The following is a 23,007-nucleotide window of genomic DNA, read 5'->3' as shown; positions in this document are numbered from 1 at the left end:
ACAACTTCCGACTTCACTGCGAACTATCACGAATTTCACTCGACTCAGAACTTTGAACTTGTAACTCTCTCGGATTGTTAATATTTATACTTTACTCGCAACAGTATATCTCGCGCAAGGCTGCATTGTAAGTATCATCACATCTCCCCTTTTGAGATTTTGACTACTGTGAGGAGCTGGAATTTCTTTTATTTTATTATTGTTTTCTTTCAGCACCTCTCCCTCTTTTTTCTTTTTAGCTGTTGTATCGTAATTGTTGCTCGACTTTTGAGGTAGTATAGTTTGTTGCACACAGCACTTTTTCTTTTAGTTGTACGAAGCACTTTTGTTATCATTCTTGTTTTTTTTCTGTTGTTTTTAAAAATATAATATCATTTTCGTTTAGGTTTTACTTCCAGATATCCACTCTGCTTTCTTTTTCGGAAGCTAGATCAACGGGGTTCACTATCTCTCGGTGCTGGCACTTCAAACATATCATAGAAGACTTCCATTTGTATAACCCTTCATTCTTCTGTATGTCGCATCTTTAAGTGGTTAAAGTGTCTCTTATGTTGCGAACGTTGTCCTTTAATTAAATACATCATGTTACCTAATCTTTTCATTACACAGCCATCCTCCCGACCTTCATTTACCATTTTTGTTATTTTCAAAGTGAACTTTATGTCCTACTTCGAAATGTTTTATAATATTTCTTGTAGTTTCTTCAAATGTGTTACTTTGTCTTTCCTTAATATGTAGTTTTCCCTTGCAAAAATTTATCGAAGAGCGATTTTACTTTACGCGCGATTACCACTGCTGGTTATTTTCCTGAATTGGTATTTGGATTTCACGTTATTCTATATACTGGTCCAGTGTAGTAATATGTATCCTGGACCATGGACTCTCTGTCTTTGTGCATAAATCTAGTTTGTGCGAGAGTACTTGTGGAAACATTTTTTTTTTTACTTTTCTCTTTAACTCTTCAGGTGAATTATTTTTACGGGGACAACCATTTACGTTTTTAGAGGTTTATTAGGAGGCGCCATAAATCTAATAATTCCAACCAATCGGTACCAAACAGATCGGTTGCATTCTTAATGACGAAGACTTTCGCCTTGCATGTTTTCCCTCGAAATGGGACATTACTCCACATTTTGCCTATGAAATGTAATTTGTTGCCTGTTATGCTACGAGCAGATTTCGCTGTTTTTCTCAACATAGGTTTCCAGTAACATTTATAAAAAAACAAGTAAAAGATTATTCATAAATTACAAAGTAGAAAAATTATGAAAGGATGTATGAATATATAGAAATATCACATATAGGTATAAAATTTATAAAACAATGTGTAATTATAAATATAAAATATAATATTGTATTATACATTGACGTTTATGAAAAGAAATTATAAACCCCTTTATAATCTATAGAAGCTACACAAATGGAATATAGATATATAAAAATTTAATAATATAAAATATAAAAAATATAAAAATAAAATATTTTGAATTATTTCTTTGCGAATGAGAAATAATGTATAACAGAAATAAAAGATAAAGATAAATCAAAATGATAAATCAAGTGATATAAGGGTTGTTTTATAGATTATGATATATATTATAAATTATATTGCTATATAGGCGTAGGAGTGGCTGTGTGATAAGAAGCTTGCATACGCACCACATGGTTCCGGGTTCAGTCCCACTGTGTGGCACCTTGGACAACTGTTGTCTACTATAGCCTCGAGCCGACCAAATCTTTGTGAGTGGATTTGGTAGACAGAAACTGAAAGAAGCCCGTCGTATATATATATATATATATATATATATATATATATATATATATAATATATATATATATATATATATATATGTATGTATGTATGTATGTATGTATGTATATGTGTGTATAAAATATCAAATAAAATCAAGATAAAGATACCTTTGGAAATGGATTTGTACGATATTTATAAAATATATCAAAGACACTTGTCTTCGTACATTAATAGCAGTTCCAGGGGTGTATACCTTATACTTAAGGGAGTGGCAAGGTTTAGTAATTCATTGCAATTTTATATATTATACTAACTCTAAGGGAAGGTAATCCCATTAACGAAGCGATACAGATTAAAGTAGATAAGGGTTATTAGAAATTAATACTACACATATTTCGAGAAAATAGAGGGTATGCTATGAATAATATGACACCCCGAATACCTCGTGCTACCAAATCATAGTATGATATACTTCTTATTACTTGGTGGTACGGGTAGTCCTATGGACACATGATACTCTAAGGTCTAATTTATTATCAATTACGTTTTGCTTATCTCTATATTTGAATATTTCGTATATTTAGGTTAAATTCACTATTACTATCCTTGAGTTCCCAAATTTTGTGCCTACGTATGAAGGACGAAAAATGGTTATTCAAGCGTTTCTTTTCATATTTACAGAGCACCCAATGTAAATTGGGATCAATAGTGGCTAAGTAATAGTTCCAAATTCCTCAAAACCCTGGAACTCCCGAACCTTTGGCCTCATTACTGGATGCAGCTTAAAATCTCACTAAAGACACGTGTTCTGATCTCAGGACTGAATTAAGGTTAAAATGCCGTAGCCTCAACAAATCTTGTTTCTTTCTTATTAATAGTCCATTTAGCCGAAAGTATGGAAGTTCCTTGTAGTAACTTCCCGTATCAATGTTGGTGAACATTAATTAAGTCTTTATTAGTAAACTGCATTAAATATGCCAACCCTCTTAATTAACGCAGGGTTCTTTCCACCGATCAAAAGAGGTCGGTGATCTGGTGCGAAACGCCAGGGCAAGGTCACAAAGATTCTACATTCCTACTTCGAATTACAGCCGAATGAATCATTTCATCCAATGGTCATTAATATTGTGTAAGACACTAATTTATCGATTGCACATCTGCTTTGGCTGCTAAGAATTAGATTTGTCGAGAAACGATTGCAATGTGAATAGTTCGACTATAAGAGAGGAGACTCTGGAATGATCTGAAATCAGTACTGCAATTAATGAAACACTCGTTAGTTATATAGTGTATATAGTTTTACATACGTGACCAGATTATGGCATCGGTTTTACAGGAATGTTGAGTTTATTAATGAGTTTGAAGATACTTTTTCTGTGGAAACGCAACAGTTAAATTTATCAGTACAACATTTTAAATTCATTATTGAGGTGTAAATAGTGGTGTTTATGATTCTCCTCAGGATCATTAAGGGCGTAAGGGACATGACATTATTGTAACTAATTGGGATTTGAAGCAGGATTATTGACCCGGCTCATCAGAAGCATAAATCAACTTTATGACTATTGTATTTGATTAAGTAGACGGATGATTGATTAACCGGCAATGAAGATTCAAATACCAAGTAATTTTATTTTATATAATATCAAATACAAAAACAACGCATTATGCCTGAGTATATGAACTCCAAACCATATCGTTTGAAATACACCTACGTTTGGCGGATAATTGTCTGGCTGATATACACCAAAATCATGTTCAGTCAGCCATTCATCTTGTCGGTTTATACATATCATTCTGAATGTGAAAGGGGGCAATCGATTTTTATCTTCATTGATATGAAAACGATTCATTTCTGTTCCGAATGTAATTAGGAATGATTGTTAGCAATGAACACAATGAAGTCTCTGGTTCACCACTTTTATAAAGAGACTCCATCAACTTTGTAAGAAATCATTACGAGGAGATGCACAGAACATTCATATTTGTTTGAAAATTATTGTTTTAATTATACATTCATTCTAAGTTATGAGCGTCTTAATGTTGTTGTAATATCCTGGTAAAGAGATTGAAAAATTGTCGACTTCAGTTACACTTTTCTTTATTCTTTGAGTAATTAGACGCGAACTGTTTAAACTCTATTATAGTTCATTTAACTTTGAGCATAGCTCGAAATTTATTCAGATTTCTTTGCTCTCAAATGAGGAGAACATCATAAATCAACAACAATTCTACTCGCTTTATACAACTTTAGCACTCTCCCCCGGCAAGAAACGATGTAAGCACGATCTGATACATGTCAATGTTTAACTTGAAGTCAGCTTTAATCCGGTAGACGTATGTTCAGAAAAATTTTAGCTATCATTCCTACGTAATTTTGTACATCAGGGGCGACAACCCCAAAGTGTCCATCGTTTAAAAAACTGTTACTTGTCATTTAGAGAACTTTTCACTGTTTTGCTGGATTATCGAAAAAGCTTATAGGATATCTTTCGTTGGCACCGCATAAGGGAAGGTATAAGTAACTGGCAAGAAGTAAGCATGAGATTCAATTGCAGTTCATGTATATTTCGCTGCTTAGGAATAATATCTTTTGACTTTCTAGAAAGAAATGGGTTCACAATAGGAAAATAAAGGAAGAAAAATAAAGAAGAAAATTATGAAGAAATAGAAAATAATAATAATAATGATAATAATAATAATAATAATAATAATAATAACAATAATAATAATACACACAGATAGAGAAATTAAGGCCAATAGACCAGATATAGTTGTCAGAGATCATGAAGAAAAAAAATGCTTTCTAATTGATGTATCAATACCGGCAGATGACAACGTGTCTCTAAAAGAAATGGAGAAACTCTCAAAATACAAAGACCTGGAAATAGAGGTAACTAGAATGTGGAATCTGAAAACAGAAACAATCCCTATCATAGTAGGTGCATTAGGCATGATAAAAAAATATTCAGACAAATACATAACAAAAACACCAGGACTTACAAACACATATAACATACAGAAAATTGCACTACTAGGCACTGCACACATCCTACGCAGAACGCTTTCCATACAATAACCATCAGAGCATCACAACAAATCACAGCACATACCCAAGGCGCACAGAGCTGCGCTCGGTAGTGAAGTGAAAGCACGCTATAAAAATAAAACTACTGAATAATAATAATAATAATAATAATAATAATAATAATAATAATAATAATAATAATAATCAAAAGCAGAAGAAGAAGAAGAAGAAGAGGAAGAAGAAGAGAAGAAGAAGAAGAAGAAGAAGAAGAAGAAGAAGAAGAAGAAGAAGAAGAAGAGAAGAAGAAGAAGAAGAAGAAGAAGAAGAAGAAGAGCAACAACAACAACAGTAACGACAAAAACAGCAATTATACTATTTAATTTATCAATAAGACTTCTCAGTTGAAGGCGGCAAGCTTGCAGAATTATATATCCACATACATACTTACATGCATACATGTACATACATGTATACATGATTAGATTATGCAAGTGGCGAAAGAAATGCAAGGAGAATGCATAAATTATTTTCACTGTACATCCACATGCACGTATATAAGCACAATAATCATGTATAAATATAAAAATATACATACATACATACAAATCCGTAGAATGTAACAACAGATGCAGACATTGTGGAGTTCACATTGAAGATATCACCCACTTCATAAGCATTTGTCTGAAAATGTTATCACGGTATTATCTACCGATGAGACATGACGTTGTATCTAGGACACTCTATAATGAAATCCGTCGGAAGGATAATCGCAAAGACAAAGAAATAAAAACCCACAATATGGTAGAAGCCATAGCCACTTATAATGATAAGGAATATTGATGAAATGTACTAGTGAAGACCTCAATAAAATCTAAGCACAACAGACCTGATATAATGATTTGGGATAGAGAAGAAAAACTGTGCACAGTTGTAGAAATTAATTGCTCGGCGGTTGTTAACATGAAGATGACGATCAGGAAAAAAGAGAACACCTATGCTGAACTATTGAGAAATCTACAGTAACTCGATCCAAATTACAAGGTCAGGTTTATACATGTAAATATTGGGGCCCCGGGATATGCAACACACTGTCTAAATACCGAACTTGAGAAATTAGGCTTCTCAAAACCAGAAAGAAAAACGCTAATATACTGGAACTGTAAAAATCCGCAAAAATTACCAGAAGTTTATCATTTAAATATATATAATACCATTTTTAAATATGTAACTCTATGCATGAGAGTACAGACATAAAACATACAAATCTGCACATACATACATACATACATACATACATACATACATACATACATACATACATACATACATACATACATATAAAATACCCTGTTGTTGATGTTACAATTCCAATGAAGGAGCCTTGGATCTAGGTTAGAAACCGGTTCTTTCTCTATTGGCAAGAAATCTTGAAATAAACTGAATAATGACATACGTACTATTATCTATTTATTATTCTACCTTCACGGTGCTTTATTTGGCTGGAATGCTATTGTATAGATAGATAGATAGATAGATAGATAGATAGATAGATAGATAGATAGATAGATAGATAGATACATATACATATATATACATACATGCATTTACACTCACACATATATACACACACATGCACACACACAAACGCACACATATTCTCATGTTTATCAATGCTTATTGTATTCATATACATCTGAATGTAAAGTGCAAGTAATTTATGTACTCTCCTAGCATTTTTTTAGCCATTTGCATAATCTAATCACGAAAATCCCTGTGTAATGTTATTGTATAACAATATTTTCATATTTCGTTGTGTCGGGGTAGTGTCATTCTCTTATAGTGTCTAATTATTGTTACTAATCGCCGGTAAATTTCCGGCAGAGTCATCGACTAACGAAAAGGTTGCAAGACACAAAGAAAATTTTAGGAAAAATAAATAAATAAATAAATAAATAAAGGGCCTAGAGGTGACTGCGCGGTTAGTAGCTTGCTTACGAACTACATGATTCCGGGTTCAGTTCCACTTCGTAGAACCTTGGCCAAGTGTCTTCTACTATAGCCTCGGGCTGACCAAAGTCTTCTAAGTGGATTTGGTAGACGGAAACTGAAAGAAGCCCGTCGTATATATGTGTACACATATATGTATGTATGTGTGTATATGTTTGTGTGTATGTGTTTTTCCTCCCAACATCGCTTGACAACCTATGCTGGTGTGTTTACGTCCCCGTAACTTAGCTGTTCGGCAAAAGAGACCGATAGAATAAGTACTAGGCTTACAAAGAATAAGTCCTGGGGTCGATTTGCTCGACTAAAGGCGGTGCTCCAGCATGTCCACAGTCAAATGACTGAAACAAGTAAAAGAGTAAAGGAGTAAAAAAGTAAATCAGTAGAAACTTTAACTGAGTATGGTAAGTAATAAGGCACTAAAAGGGAATGACTCTCCCCAGACACAACAAAATATGCTTCGACACACGAACTCACATGAAGAATCTTGCAAATCAAATCCCAAAACGAATTATTTTCATAAGACTTATTGTAAGTCCTCGAAGGCCAAAGTTACCAAGCTCTAATTAAAATCTAGTATGGTAAATATTCTTTTCTACTCTTGGAACAAGGACCGAAATTTTTGGGGAAGAGACCAGTGCGTAAATGGTACTTATTTAATCGACCTCGAAAGGATGAAAGGCAAAGTCGACCTCGGCGGAATTTGAACTCAGAATGTAACGGCAGACGAAATACGGCTACGCATTTCGCCCGACGTGCTAACGTTTCTGTCAGGTCGCCGCCTTCAGTATGGTAAATATTATTTGGCGTTTGAATGCCAGTGATAGATTATTGGCATGCTAATAGGAAGTCAGTTCCTTCTCAAGAAAAACTCGACGTAAAAGAAAGCGTTCTAGCTAAAGTTATGTTTAACTTCCATTTGCACAATGCTGCAGGAAATGGTGAGATGAATCGTCTCTAATTATCGACAGATTTTGATCTTGATTTTGTAAATGGATATAGATGAATCTGCATGTCGATATTCACATAATTGCATAAGCACTCATACATTCACATGCAGGTATGAAAATATGCGCGTGCACACACATACACATAAAAATATATACACATACACAAGCAGAACTATATACATACATATATACACAGAAATATACATGCATACATACATACATACATATATACATATATATATATATATATATATATATATATATATATATATATATATATATGTGTGTGTCTTTAATAATCGGCAAATGTTACAGAGAGACTGAAGGGCTGAGAGTTTCCTGCGTTGGCACTTATGAAGCTGGTTTTAATTGAAGAGGTCATGTATGTGTATACCGGTCATAATGACATTTTCCTGGGAAAAATATAAAATCCAATTGCCGTGTTATGTGTTTAATTCATATATTTGAAATGGTTTGCCCGTTATACCGATCAATAGGGAAAACAGAAAGATATATATATATATATATTATATATATATATATATATATATATATATGCATACGTATACACAGATAAAAGATAGTATTAGAGAATATCAATGCAACATGTACATAAGCATGTGCTTATATGCCTGAATATCTTCACAATTATGCATATTCATTGGTTCGTAGAAACCTTTACATAGAAGAGTATACATAGATGCATGAACGTACGTAAAAATATCCGTATACGTACGTTTAAATACACATACGCACACTCACATAAACACGCATACACAAACACGCGCACACAAGAGCGTACACACACATGCACACACACATATACATACACATGTAAACACACTCGTATACGTAGGTATTTATATTCGCAAATGGATATATATATATACACGGACGCACATATGTACACACACACAAATTCAAACAGAAACACACACATACTCTCTCTCTCTCTCACACACACACACTCTCACACACACACTCTCACACACACACAAGCACAAACACACACACACTCTCTCATACACACTCACACACGCTCACACACACACTTATATATATACGCAGAGATATACAAGTATCAGTATTAGATGAACAGGACAACATAAAATAAATAAATGAAATGAATATATATAAAATAAAACAAGATGAATAATAAATATATATCTTGTTTTATTTTAAATAAGATGTATAAGATATATAAATACGATATATAATAAGACCTATAATGAGCATCTAATATGTTCTAAGGGATACTGATTAAATGTGGATGCACACATCTACATACCTGCCTGGATTCATATATACATGCACATGTGTACAAGCGTGGAACGTATATACACGAAATTACATACAAATACTGCAACACAGGCACTCATATATCTGTTTGTGAATATACACGCGGAATAATTAGTTGCATTTATGTTGGTTGGGACTGGATGGAAATAAAAGTTTTATTTTCGGTGGGCCTGTGAATACTATAGAATTGTATTGGTAGACGGAAACTGAAAGAAGCCCGTCGTATATATACATATATATATATATATATATATATATATATATATATATGTATGTATTTGTTTGTCTGTCCTTGTACCCCCACTATCGCTTGACAACCAATGTTGGTGTGTTTACATCTCCGTAAATTAGTTGTTCGGAAAAAGAGAACGAAAATATAAGTACTAGGCTTACAAAGAATAAGTCCTGCGGTCGATTTGTCCGACTAAAGGCGGTGCTCCTGTATGGCCGCATTCAAATGACTGAAACAAGTAAAAGAGTAAAAGAATATTATATATATATATATATATATATATATATATATATATAGGCGCAGGAGTGGGTGTGTGGTAAGTAGCTTGCCTACCAACCACATGGTTCCGTGTTCAGTCCCACTGCGTGGCACCTTGGGTAAGTGTCTTCTACTATAGCCTCGGGCCGATCAAAGCCTTGTGAGTGGATTTGGTTGACGGAAACTGAAAGAAGGCCGTCGTATATATGTATATATGTGTATGTTTGTGTGTCTGTGTCTGTCCCCCTAGCATTGCTTGACAACCGATGCTGGTGTGTTTATGTCCCCGTCACTTAGCGATTCGGCAAAAAGAGACCGATAGAATAAGTACTGGGCTTACAAAGAATAAGTCCCGGGATGTAGTTGCTCGACTAAAGGCGGTGCTCCAGCATGGTCGCAGTCAAATGACTGAAACGAGTAAAAGAGTAAAAGAGTATATATATGAGAATTCATAAAAACAAAAGACGATGGCAGGTAGTGTAGACAACAAACAGATGTATTAGTTTAACACTCGGGAACATTTCGAGCCTACGCTCTTCCACAGAAAGGTACACCGAAAGAAACAAGGAGAGAAAATAAAGAATGTGTTGTGGCTAGCGATCACGTGGACCAAACTTCTTTGATGTGCCAATACGCTGTTATGATGAAGCAGAGGTTTGGAAAATTGTAAACCTATTTATTTTGGACAACATTGTATTTAGATTCAATATTCAACTTGACAGAGTTAGGATTGTTCACAAGTGACAGCTTTATATTAACACGCAATAAAAATGGAGGATCAGTCAGACAATCTTATAAAAGACTTAATGAACGAGTGCAGGAGCTTCGATTTCGAAATTACATTTACTACCAATGCTAGCTCAGTATACTTCTTAGGCATCACAATGAATCTAACGATGGGAATCTACTGCTCCTATACTAAAAATAGATTATATTAATAAAAAACTCTAACCACCCACCTAACATCATTAAAGAACTTGCCAATAGACATCATAAAAAACATCTAAATTTTTTTTCTAATAAGGAATTTTTTGATTTTGCTGCTATATTCTGAACGAAGGCCCGGAAAGAATCGGCTTTAGCGATATGATAAAATAAATCCTCAACGTGGAACGCTTAATGCTAACAAAATTAGTAAAAGAAAAAGCATATGGCTTAACGCCCACTTCACTTTAAGCATTAAAAGCAATATTGCCAGCCCTTTTAAAGCTTAATAAACAAACAATTCCTTAGCAACCATAAATTTCACACATTTACAGTTGCAAGGACAAATTCGCCTCTTCGCTAGTCATAATTCATAGAAAAAATACAGAAATTACCCCTAACAATTGATTGTTCCAACCTTTCAATGCAAATACCGCAACAAAAGTACATGCCCACTCAAAAGTAATTTCTTTAAAATTGATCAAGGATCCAACCAGATGGTGAGTCTAATGTTATAAGTCTGTCCACCAAAGTCCCAACTGATGAAGTACTATCGCTGATTCAAGAAAAAGATATGCGGCCCATAGGACAACAGGACAGTATTCAAGAGTAATACAGCACTTCGCAAATATTTCCTTCGAGTAAAACCAACAACAGAAAAGAATATGCAGCTGTGGTAGGTTATAAAAAGGCGAAACCTGCCGCCCCCTCAAAATAAGGGTCGAGGAACATCGTATAGCTGTGACACGGGGAGATATTGATAAAGCGGGTATAGCAGATCATCTCCCTCTGTGGGATGAAGTTAGAATAATAAAACAGAGGACACCACTGGGAAATACGAAAACTAAAAGAAACAGCACATATGCTTGGACACGACAACCTCTTAAACAGACCTAGTGCAGATATGAGTAGCATATAGGAACTGGTATTAAGGAAGGATAAGAAAATATTAGAGTTATAAGCCCAAACATTCACTCTATAATTGCCCACGGGCATATGGCATAGTGGTTAAGAGTGCACGCTACTAACCCTAAGATTCCGAATTCGAACAATAACAACAACAATAATAATAATAATATCGAAAAAATACCTTAGGAATGAGAATCCAGGTTCGAAATTTCTCCAGGACACCTTAAAAATGCTGGAGAGTATGTCCGAAAGGTTGTATTAAAAAAAACAAGATGAGGACAAATACCCGTCAAATGTAAATAATGTATATATTATATATACATGTGTATGTGCGTGTATATATGTATAGGCGTATATGAGTGAGTTTGTGTGCGTGCATGTGTGTGTGTGTATATATATATATATATATTTACACACTGTTTACATATAGAAATAATTTTATTTTATTTAAAATCGCCCGCAAAGTTAACAACATTTATTTACCATCTCCTCCTTACTACAAATATAGTTACATTTAACTGTACACAGACATCTGACTGTATATGTTGCATTGTGTGTTTGTTTATATGCGCTCAACATTTATATGGGTTCAACATTCGGACATATGTACATATGTATATGATTACAAGTATATATGTAGATATGTGTGCATCCACGTCTAATCATTATACATTAGAATCAACTAATTTCATTATCTTCCTCATCATATTTTATTTATTTATTTATTTACTTAAGTTTATTTTTCCACTGTATAAGTGTGTGCGTGGATATATATATATATATATATAATATATATATATATATATATATATATATATATATATATATATGGGTGTTTGAGCATAGTCATACATGTAAGAATTTACACAACACACTCACATATACATATATGTACACGTGTGTGTATAAGTGTATGTATATGTATAGGTGTGTATGTATAAGTATATGCTTGTGTATACATGTGTGTATATATATAAGTATATATATATAATATATATATATATATATATATATATATATATATGTGTGTGTGTGTGTGTGCATGTATCTTTGTATATTTATGTACATTTCATCTACGTGTGTATACTTTGGTTTCTATATCTTTTATACATAGCTGAGCGCTCACGCGCGTGTGAACTGATGAAGACGCATGTGTTTGAATATATTCAAGTCTATGTGCGTGTATTCATGTACATACTTTACTTATATTCTCCGTACTTTCCTTTATGTGTGCAGATGTTTGCACATATATCTTTAAATATTCCTTATTTTTTTCTTTTTTGAACGGCGTAACGTGCAAAGTATTTGAAAGATATGAATTATTCACTATTTCTATAATTCCAGGACAAATATGCGTGCGTGTGCATTTGTGTTTGTATATATATATATATATATATACGCACACAGACACAAGGTTAATTTGATGGTGGCCTCGAGGTTTCTGCCTCCTCACCATCATTAGACTTCTTGACGTCAGTGATCAAGCCGAAACTTCGATTTCGTACTTAATGTCTTTCTCGTAAAAGTCAATATATATGTATCCCACAAAATATCGAGTGACTCTTCTGTGAAAATTTAAATACGTTTTCATCCATAATTTCACATTAAACACACACACGTATATGTAACTCCTAATAAATGTATTAAGTGCCTCTTTAGTTTGTCCACTAACCCGTACGTACATACATACATACATACATACATACATCATACATACATACATACATACATCATACATACATACATACGTACGTACATACATACATACATACATACATGCATACATGCATACATACATACACACGCAACTGGTATTGTAACATCCTTCCTCTTATCAGAACAAGAAATTGCATCACACAAACTTCAGATCAATGAATTCTTACCTGTTTGAATTTGAATTGGTTCTTGCTTTTTTCTTCTTTTGCTGTTTCTTCTGAAGAACCGCATTGCATTTCTATCACAAGATGGTACCTATGTTGGTTAATGTCTTGTGAGCTGTTCCGCTCAAAGCAACGCTTTCCGTTACTTGTGATGACACCAACAATTAACCAGCATCTGTTATGTGTGTCATTGAAGCTCAGGCTGGTTGTTATTCTATTTGGTGCTACTCAAGAAAACTCCAGCAAAGAGCAACTGTTTTAGAAACCTGTTGTTTTCCAGTCGTTCAACATGGTCTATCCTAGGAATTCTGACTATATGTCTACCTCTCTCTCTTTCTCTCTCTCTCTCTCTCTCTGCCCCCTCTCTCCCTCTATTTCATTGTCGGTCAGTCAATGTCTATTTGTTTTTCTGTGGGGGCGCAATGGCCTAGTGCTTATGGCAGTGGATTCGCGGTCGTAGGATCGCGGTTTCGACCCCCAAACCGGGCGTTGTGAGTGTTTATTGAGCGAAAACACGTAAAGCGGAACGAGGCCTCCGGCAGGTGGGGGTGGCGAACCCTGCTGTACTCTTTCACCACTACTTGCTCTCACGCTTTCTTCCTATTTCTCCTGTACCTGTATTTCAAAGGGACCAGCCTTGTCACACTCTGTGTCACGCTGAATCTACCCGAGAACTACGTTAAGAGCACACGTGTCTGAGGAGTGCTCAGTCATTTGCACGTTAATTTCACGAGCAGACTGTTCCGTTGATCGTATCAACTGGAATCCTCGTCGTCGTAACCGACGGAATGCCACGATTTGTTTTTCTGTCTGTCTGTTTGTCTGTCTGTTTGTCTGTCTCGTTTATGTACACACATATATGCATGCTTAAATACACACACACACATACACACACACACACACACACACACCCATACACACATAATCAAAGTATCCTTGGCCTCAAGAGTAGATTGTTGTCTACCCCTCGTTTGGACCATTTGCTAGTTCCGAAGTTCTGCTAGTTATGAAACATATGTAGCCTTGATTTTATCTACTCTATTCCCTAAATGTTTGATGTTTATTCGCAGATACAACAATCCCTGTTGCTAACCGTGAATTGTAAAATTAACTTTTTTTCAGCTTCTTCTATCTCTGCTCTTCTCTCCATTCTCGCGAATTCATTTCATCCTTTTTGGATAGACTTGTAACTGGTGACGAAAAATGGATCTCGTATAGAAATGTTAAACGTCGTAATCAGTGGCTTGGTGAAAGGGAAAAAGCTCAACCATAACCGAGAGGGGAACTTAATGGGAAAAAGGTTCTTCTCTCAATCTGGTGGGATTGCAAAGGAGTAATTCACTTTGAATTGTTACCACCTAATGCAACAATCAATGCTCAAGCCTACTGTCAGTAATTAGAACCAAGCTTTGAAGAAAAAATAACCCGCTTTAGTGAATCGAGAAGAAGTGATGTTTCATCAGGGCAATGCGCGACCCCACACTGCAAAAATCACATCACAGTTTATTGAAGAGCTTGGTTGGGAAACATTACCCATCCAACTTATTCTCCCGACCTTGTTCCATCAGACTAACATTTGTTTCACAGTTTAAAGAATCATTTGGGGGACATAACTTTCGCAGGCCAGAAGGTCGAAACTGATATTACAGTGTTCTTCGCTTTTAAACCAAGAGTTATACATTGATGAGATTAAAAAGCTTGTAAATAGAAGGAAGAAAGTCATAGATAATCAGGGAAAGTACATTGATGATTAAATTTCAATTAAATATATCATTTGATCACTTGTTTTCTTTATTCAAAATTCGGACAGAACTTATGGGATGACCTGATGCATACATATATATATATATATATTATATATATATATATATATATATATATATATATATATAATCAAGAGGAATGACCACTATGCTAAACATAGACGTCAAACCGCCATTACCACGAAGAATGTGCTCTCAAGAAAAAAATGTCAGCAAAAGCGCCAAAGTGTAAAAATCATTAAGACAATTGAAAATATACGAAATAAAAACGATTACCTACGTAGCAATTGGTTCCACTTGTTACTATCTACGTAAATAAAACACGCAGATATCTGCAAGTTCCTCAGTGTAGTCTGTCGCTTGCAAAACACAATTTCCAGAACTAGGTACAGAATGCTCAATCGAAATAGAGCATGTAGAAAGTTCTATACTTTATATTTGGGTATATTCTTTCAAATGCCTTCACTTTGGCGCGCTGAGGCCGGAAATTACTCTGCAGTTAATAAATTTCAGCAGCTAATTTACCAGTTAGAGAACATATTTTATTTAAAAGTAAATAGGAGTAGAAATTGATGTTAATCAATTAAAACCAGTGGCTTAGCATATTTAAAAATCCGAAGATTAAAAACTGTGTTACATACAAAATTAAGAGGAATGACCACTAAAGTGGACACCCTATATGCTAAACATAGACGGCAAATCACCATTACCACGAAGTATGTGTTCTCAAGAAAAAAATCTCAGCAAAAACGCCAAATTGTAAAAATGATCAATACAAATGAAAATATACGAGATATAAACGATTACCTACATACTAATTGGTTTCACTTGTTAATACCTACGTATATAAAACACGCAGATATCTGCAAGTTCCTCAGCGTAGTCTGTCGCTTATAAACTGCAATTTCCAGAACAAGGTACTAAAGTACCCTGTTGTTGATGTTGAAATTCCAGTGAAGGATAATGCATGTGTGCATATTATGCACGTATGTATGTATGTATGTATGTATGTATGTATGTATGTATGTATGTATGTATGTATGTATGTATGTATGTAGTATGTATGTATGTGTGTATGTATGTATGTGCTGATTTATATGTTTTATGTATATATTCTAATGCATACAAACATGGTCATATATATTTAAATGATAAACTTCTGGAAAGTTTTACGGATTTTTACAGTTTCAGTGATGGATTAGATCTGTAGTCTTCGAATCAGCATTCTCTTTTCTGGTTTTGAGAAACCTAATTTCTCAAGATTGGTATTTAAGCAGTGTGTTACATATCCCAGGACCCCAATAATCACTGGTATTAACCTGAACTTGTAATCTGGATTGAGTAACTGCAAATTTCTCTATAGTTCAGCGTAGGTGTTTTCCTTTTCACTGATCTTCAGCTTTATGTTAACATCCGCTGCAAAGTTTTTCTTCTCTATCCCAAATCCTTATAGCAGGTCTGCTGTGCTTACATTATATGGAAGTCTTCCCCGGGACATTCCACTAATATTCCTTTTTATTATGAGTGGCTATGGCTTCTATCATATTATGGGTTCTTATTTCTTTGTCCTCGAGATTATCTTTCCGACGGATTTCATTATAGATTGCCCAAGCTACAAAATCATGTCTCATTGTTAGATAATACCATGATGAAATTTGTGGACAACTGCTTATGATGTGGGTGATATCTTCAGTGGGAACGTCATAAAGTCTGCATCGGTTGTCACATTTTACTGTTTTTCCTGCATCTCTATCCCTTTTGTGCATCAGGTACTTGGTTGACATTTCCTGTTACTGTATTGCAAACGCATTCCCTTCAAAGTGGAAGGTAGTAATCCGGCTATTGGTCCATGATAAACAGATTTGATGATCGATGTTAGTGTCATCACGGAGCTTTCTACTAACATATCCATGCATCATCAGATACAGGGAAAACAGTCATATCATTGATGGAGATGTTACTAGTCTGGTTTATAGTTTTCCTCCTTTTCACAACCATATAACAACATTTATCCTGACCAAATTCCAACACTTCGTCTTTTAAGGATGTTGTAACTTGGATAAGGCTCTTTTGCATCTCATGCATATTCTTTTCATAAAGTTTTCAGTCATCCACAAAGAAACAGTGTAATTTTGGGATTTCTGTTTCCTTGTGAACCTTTGAGATATCTATCAGACTTCCTTAACATGAATGACAAGGGGTTTACAGAAGGTATAAACAACATCACAGAGAGGCTGTCTCCTTGGAATATGCCTTAGCGATACTGTATTCTATGGTTGATAATCCGGTCACTCTTTGTGTTTAACTTCAAGAAGGTGGCCCACAATGAAGTCAGGTCACCTATGGCTTTCATTATTCTCACTGGAACTTTAGCAGGTTGAAGGGCTTCTAGTATCAATGAGTGGGGAACAGAGTCGAAGGCTTTCTTGTAGTCTGGCCACGTTAAAACTAAGTTCATATGCTCTCGCCCCTCTGACATAACAGTCTTGTTAATTAACAGTTGCTCGGCACATCCCCAAACTCCCTTCTTTCCAGTTGCTTGCTCTGTTGTGATAATGTTATTGATTTCACAATGGTCCTGAAGGAAGAGATTTAAACATGCTGTATATGTCTTATACATTAAGTTCTGGCATGCAATTGGCCGGTAGTGTTTTGCCATGTGGGTGTTTCTGCATTTGGGGATCAATTTTGTCTCTGCCAGAGCTAACCAGTGTGGTATGCTACTGTTCCCAATGAGAGCTTGCAGGTACAGATTGATAAGCTATGTTCAGTAGAATGTTGGCTTCTTGTACCAATGTCCAATAATCGAGTCTCTTCCAGGTGCTTTACCATCCTGGAGTTTCTTGATGATATTTGAAAAGTTTCACTATGAATGTTGTATGTTTTGGAGGTTTACACAAGAACAATAACATTTTCGGATTTCTTTCAGCCACAGACCATCTTGATTAAATTCCTTCTCTTTACTCCAGATTTCCCTCCAGAATGAGTCTATGTCTTCTCCTGAAGGAGCTTCCGTGATGTTTACTACTCCGCTCACGTATACTGTTGTCTGGTTGCGCTTAAATATTTTGTTTATTGTCCTTCTCTTGGTTATTCTCTTCTGAAGTGGGAATTTTTCACTGACAGCTTAGCTCCTGCTTGAGGGTAATCTATTTGCAAGTGAGTGTTTTCTTTTTATTGTCCCCAGACTTCATTTCTATCTCCTTTACTTTCTGTTGGTGGGACTTTAGTGATTTGCTTGCTTACATACATACATAGATATATATGTATGTTTGCATGTATATATATATATATATATATATAATATATATATATATATATATATATATATACATACATATATGTATGCATGTATGCGTGTATTTGTGTATGTATACATTTTGTGATAATTTCATAATTTCATGTAATTCTAATAATGTGAAGATTCTGCAGCTGGCGTTTGCTTAAGTCAGCCGCAGTTATTAATTTTGTAGCCTGTTATTTGTGACGGCTCTGTCAATAGTCAGTAAAACTCTTTGCTGAGCTAATTCCATTTTCAAATCGATTTACCTCTTTAATTCAAAACACCAACTATTGTAATCCTTGGTATTGAATATGAAATAAGATTTGGAATATGCAGTGTAGTGCCAACAACTTTAAAATATTCTACAGATTCCTGTACTGAATAGACCCACCGAACACTTTTATTCACTCGTTGCCGCACATTCTGGTATGTTTTCTACAATAAGAAAACATTTAAGAACATGATGTATAACTTACGTGAAGATGCGTGGCCTTGTGGTTAGGTTATTGGAATATTTTCTGTTTGGCTGCCAATTTTCAATCTCTTCAATTCTTGCACGAATTGTTTTCATATTCGATGTAATGATATGGTTTTATATGCTAATCACTGCTTTGAAGTTCATTTTCGCAATAAATCAATAAACAAAGTGCTATTAGCTTTTAAAACTTGCAAATTTGGGGTAATTTTAGCCAATTGTAAGCCACAGACACCTTCATGTCTGTTTCCATAGTAACAAGCCAAACATGAAATACTCTTTTGTCTGCGGGAGAGCACGCGTTGACAAATATATTCTACGCGAAATCATATGCGCCGATGCTGTGTTCATCTGCTGCCTGTACTCTGGTCGAGAGATGTGCTAAAAGTAACAGACAAGTAGTCCTTAAATCAGCTATTCTTTTGGTGTTTTCAAAATCCTTTGAAATCCTGAGTGTAGGATACAAATTCACAAACGTTTTCTGAAAATTCCCAAAATTAAAAAAAGTTAAGAGGATATATTCAATTTGATGGCCAGAATGTTTAATTAGTTTCTTTTTAACTATACTCTTTGAAACTCTGGATACTGGTAGAATATGTCACATAGAACAAGGTTTACTCTTAACGCTTTTGACAAAATTTTGTATTTTAGAATTATTTCGTGTTAAAGTTGTCGTATTTGGGTAATTTTAATCAATCAATGACGTGAATTCAGCTGAAGAAAATTACTTATGAAATGAAAATTACTTATGAAATAATTACTTATGAAATAAGTTTATGGGCCTAAGAACTCTGCATCAGCTCCTTTGTTTCCAATGAATCTTCTACCTTGTTTATTACATCAACAGAGATCACTGGTCACTGGATTGAATATTTGTCTGAACCGTGAGTCTGTTGTGGACGAAGCATTGAATGGCACTATACAACAGAGACCTGTCATTAGCTCTTTAAATTCTACGCCCTCTATAGATGAGGTAATGACAACAATAAGTTAATAGAATCTTGGTAAGGCACCTGGTTAGGATGGTATTTATGCTGAGGTCCTGCGATTTGGTGATGTTCACATCACACAAACCCTTCATGAACTTAGTGTAATCTGGAGGGATTGTGCAATGCATAAGGAATGGAATGATGCAATTATTAGTCCTCTCTATAAAGGAAAGAGAGCTAGAGTAGAGTGTGACATCTACAGAGGTATTACTCTTCTATCAGCTGGCAAGGTTCTGGCAAGTATTCTTCTTACCTGCCTGAATAGGTGTCTTGTAAATGATGTCCAATCTGAATCTGAATGTGGTTTCCGATCTGGAAGAGGAACGAAGGATATGATTTTCAAAGCGAGACAGCTGCAGATGTGTTATGAGCAGAATATGGATCTTGTCCAGGTTTTCATTGATTTAACCAAGGTCTTTGATACTGTGAATAGGGCCTCCCTATGAAAACTACTTGGCAAACTTGGATGTCTGGATCACTTTGTATCAATAATCAACTCATTTCATGATGGGATGGAGTCTTGGGTTAATGTTGGTGGTGGCGTGGCGGGACCCATTCCTGTAGAGAATAGTGTCAAGCAGGGTATCATTCTTGCTCCAACCCTTTTCTCTGTACTTTGATGCTACTCGTATTCATGTTTTTGCTGTGGAAAGCTCTCCTGGGATATATGTTAGGTATCGATCTCCTGGCCGTCTTTCTAACCGTCGTGGATTTGCTGCCAATTCAAACATTTTCCAGTCTCTTATTAGTAGTAACCTCCTTTATGCAGATGACTGTGACTTGGTCACTCGTACAGCAGATGATATGCAAATACTTGTGAATCATATTTCTGCTTCTTGCAAGGTAGTTGGATTCAGCATTAGTCTAGACAAGACTGTTGTAATGTCCCAGCCTGCACCAGGAAACCCTATGTGGAACTAGCTGTCTTGGTTGAAGGCACAATGCATAAAGTGTTAGACAAGTTTGTGTACGTAGGCAGCACACCTAGCCGTTCTTGCTCCCTGGATGATGAAATATATTTCAGACTGCAAAAGCAACTGATTCTTTCAGGTCTCTTGAGCCTCGTGTCTGGTCCCAACATGGCATCAGAAGGCGAACAACAATTGTTGTGTACCGTGCATGTGTACTGACATCATTCTTTTACTCATGTCAGACATGGACCCTTTACTGACGTCATGTAAGGGTCCTTGAATGTTTCTATCAGAGACACATTCTGAATGTTGGCTGGACCTTAAAAACTCCAGATACATAGGTCCTAAGGAAAGCCGATAACTTGTGTATTGACGCGATGGTGCACAAACACCGGTTGCACTGGATATCTTGTTACAATGATAGCAAGATCCCTAAACAGATACTATATGGGGAACTTCTTAGTGGAAAGTGACCCGGGCAGACGCCAATACTGCGATGTAAAAAATGTGTAAAGTCCTCATTAAAGGCCTGTGAAATACAGGCTGACTGGGAGAGCAATGCTTGTCATTGCCACGGATGGAGGAAAAAGATAAAGGTTGGAGTCGATAATTTTGAAAGTGCACGTATTCTTCATGAATAATTTAAATTGTATTGCTCGAAAATGCACAGCTCGTAAAATTAATGGAGAAAACTTGGTTCGCAATTTTTGCAGTCGTGTATGTTTGTCAAGAGCAAGGCTCGCTAGTCACCAACGGAGCCGCAAGTGTAAAATATGAGGCAGTCTTGAGCGCGCAACGTTCTTAAAAGTCAGTGATGGTTTTCCTCAGTCACGAGCGGACAGGTATGATTATGTATGATCATGTAAACACACACACACACACACACACACACACACACACCACACACACACACACTTATATATAATATTGATTGTGGGGTAAGAAGCTTGCTTCCAGGTTCAATTCCTGCGTGGTAGTTTGGGCTAGTGTCTTCTTTGGGTAAGTGATCTCGGGTCGACCAAGTGAATTGTAAGCACATAGTATATATATATATATATATAATATATATATATATATTATATATATATATATATATGTATATATATGCGTGTGTGTGTGTGTGTGTGAGTCTGTGTATGTATGTACGTGTTTGTGTGTGTGTGTGTTGGTGTCTGCTTTTCTCCCTTTACCGCTTGACAATCAGTGTTGGTGTGTTTACATGTCTGGAACTTAACGGTTCGACACTAGGTCCTGATGAAATAAATACCAGATTTAAACAAAAATAAGTACTGGTGTAAACTTATTTGATTAAAATTTTTCAAGGTGTTGGCCGAGCATAGTTGCACTCAAATCAGTAAAACATGGAACAAAGGTACATATATATATATATATGTGTGTGTGTGTGTGTGTGTGTGTATGTGTGTGTGTGTGTGTGTGTGTGTTTATGTGTGTGCGCGAGTTTGTGAGTTGGCATGTGTGTGTGTGTCGGTTAAAAAAATCCTGTGGATATAGTGGCAAGTATTTAATAATTGATCTTTTTTGCAAAAGTTCAACCTCCAAATGATGCAGCCTCACACTAGCTGCCAATGTTACTTAACGACTATATCGATTGAAAACAGGATGCCGCCATTAATTTATTACATTTTTATTTTCAGACCACAATCCAAAGAGATATGGCACTGAGCTTAATGTTGCTTGACATAATATTGTGTTATTCTTGGCTGATGTCTTCTAGGATAAAGTAAGAATCGATTTTCTTAGCACATTAAATATCATTTCAGCGATAGTTCTATCGTATTTTCGCCTAAATGTGATTAAGGCATAAGTATTGTGCTAATATAAACTTGAAATTCCATTAAAGGCAAATTGGATAGTATTTTCCTTTTTAATTAGACACAGGCGTACACATACGTACACGTACACGCAAACACCCACAACTAGGCACCCGCCAACGCACACGCACACACATGCAAGCACACACACACACACACACACACACACACACACACGCACATGCACATACACATAAGAATACATACACTCGCATGTATTCATTATGAACAGAACGTGGTTAGAAACTAATGTTCTCAGTATGTGCTCGCAGCGACACGAGGAGAACGCGTATCTTTGTATATATATATATGTTTGTATGTGTGTATGTGTGTATGTATATTTATGTATATGCTCTCACAATCATATGTATATACATGCTTAAGGTATACATATACATGCCTTTATATATATATCTCTATATGTATGTCAATATATATATATATATATACATACATACATACATATATATATATATATATATATATTATATATATATATGTGAAATAGAAAGATGAA

General features: G+C 35.3%; 1 long non-coding RNA gene across 1 annotated transcript in view; it reads right to left on the bottom strand.

Annotated features, from left to right (window-relative positions):
- Positions 1 to 18,224: 18,224 nt before the first annotated feature.
- Positions 18,225 to 23,007, bottom strand: part of LOC118763260 — a 16,424-nt gene continuing 11,641 nt past the window's right edge. The window contains exons 2-3 of the long non-coding RNA XR_004999011.1: positions 19,613 to 19,618; positions 18,225 to 18,237 (exon numbers count right to left, since the gene is read on the bottom strand). This is a non-coding gene — a long non-coding RNA (uncharacterized LOC118763260). The remainder of the gene's footprint in view (positions 18,238 to 19,612; positions 19,619 to 23,007) is intronic.

Source organism: Octopus sinensis, linkage group LG4, assembly GCF_006345805.1.
Source record: "Octopus sinensis linkage group LG4, ASM634580v1, whole genome shotgun sequence".
In the NCBI taxonomy this organism is placed as follows: domain Eukaryota; kingdom Metazoa; phylum Mollusca; class Cephalopoda; order Octopoda; family Octopodidae; genus Octopus; species Octopus sinensis.
This window is presented reverse-complemented; position numbering and strand designations above follow the sequence as displayed.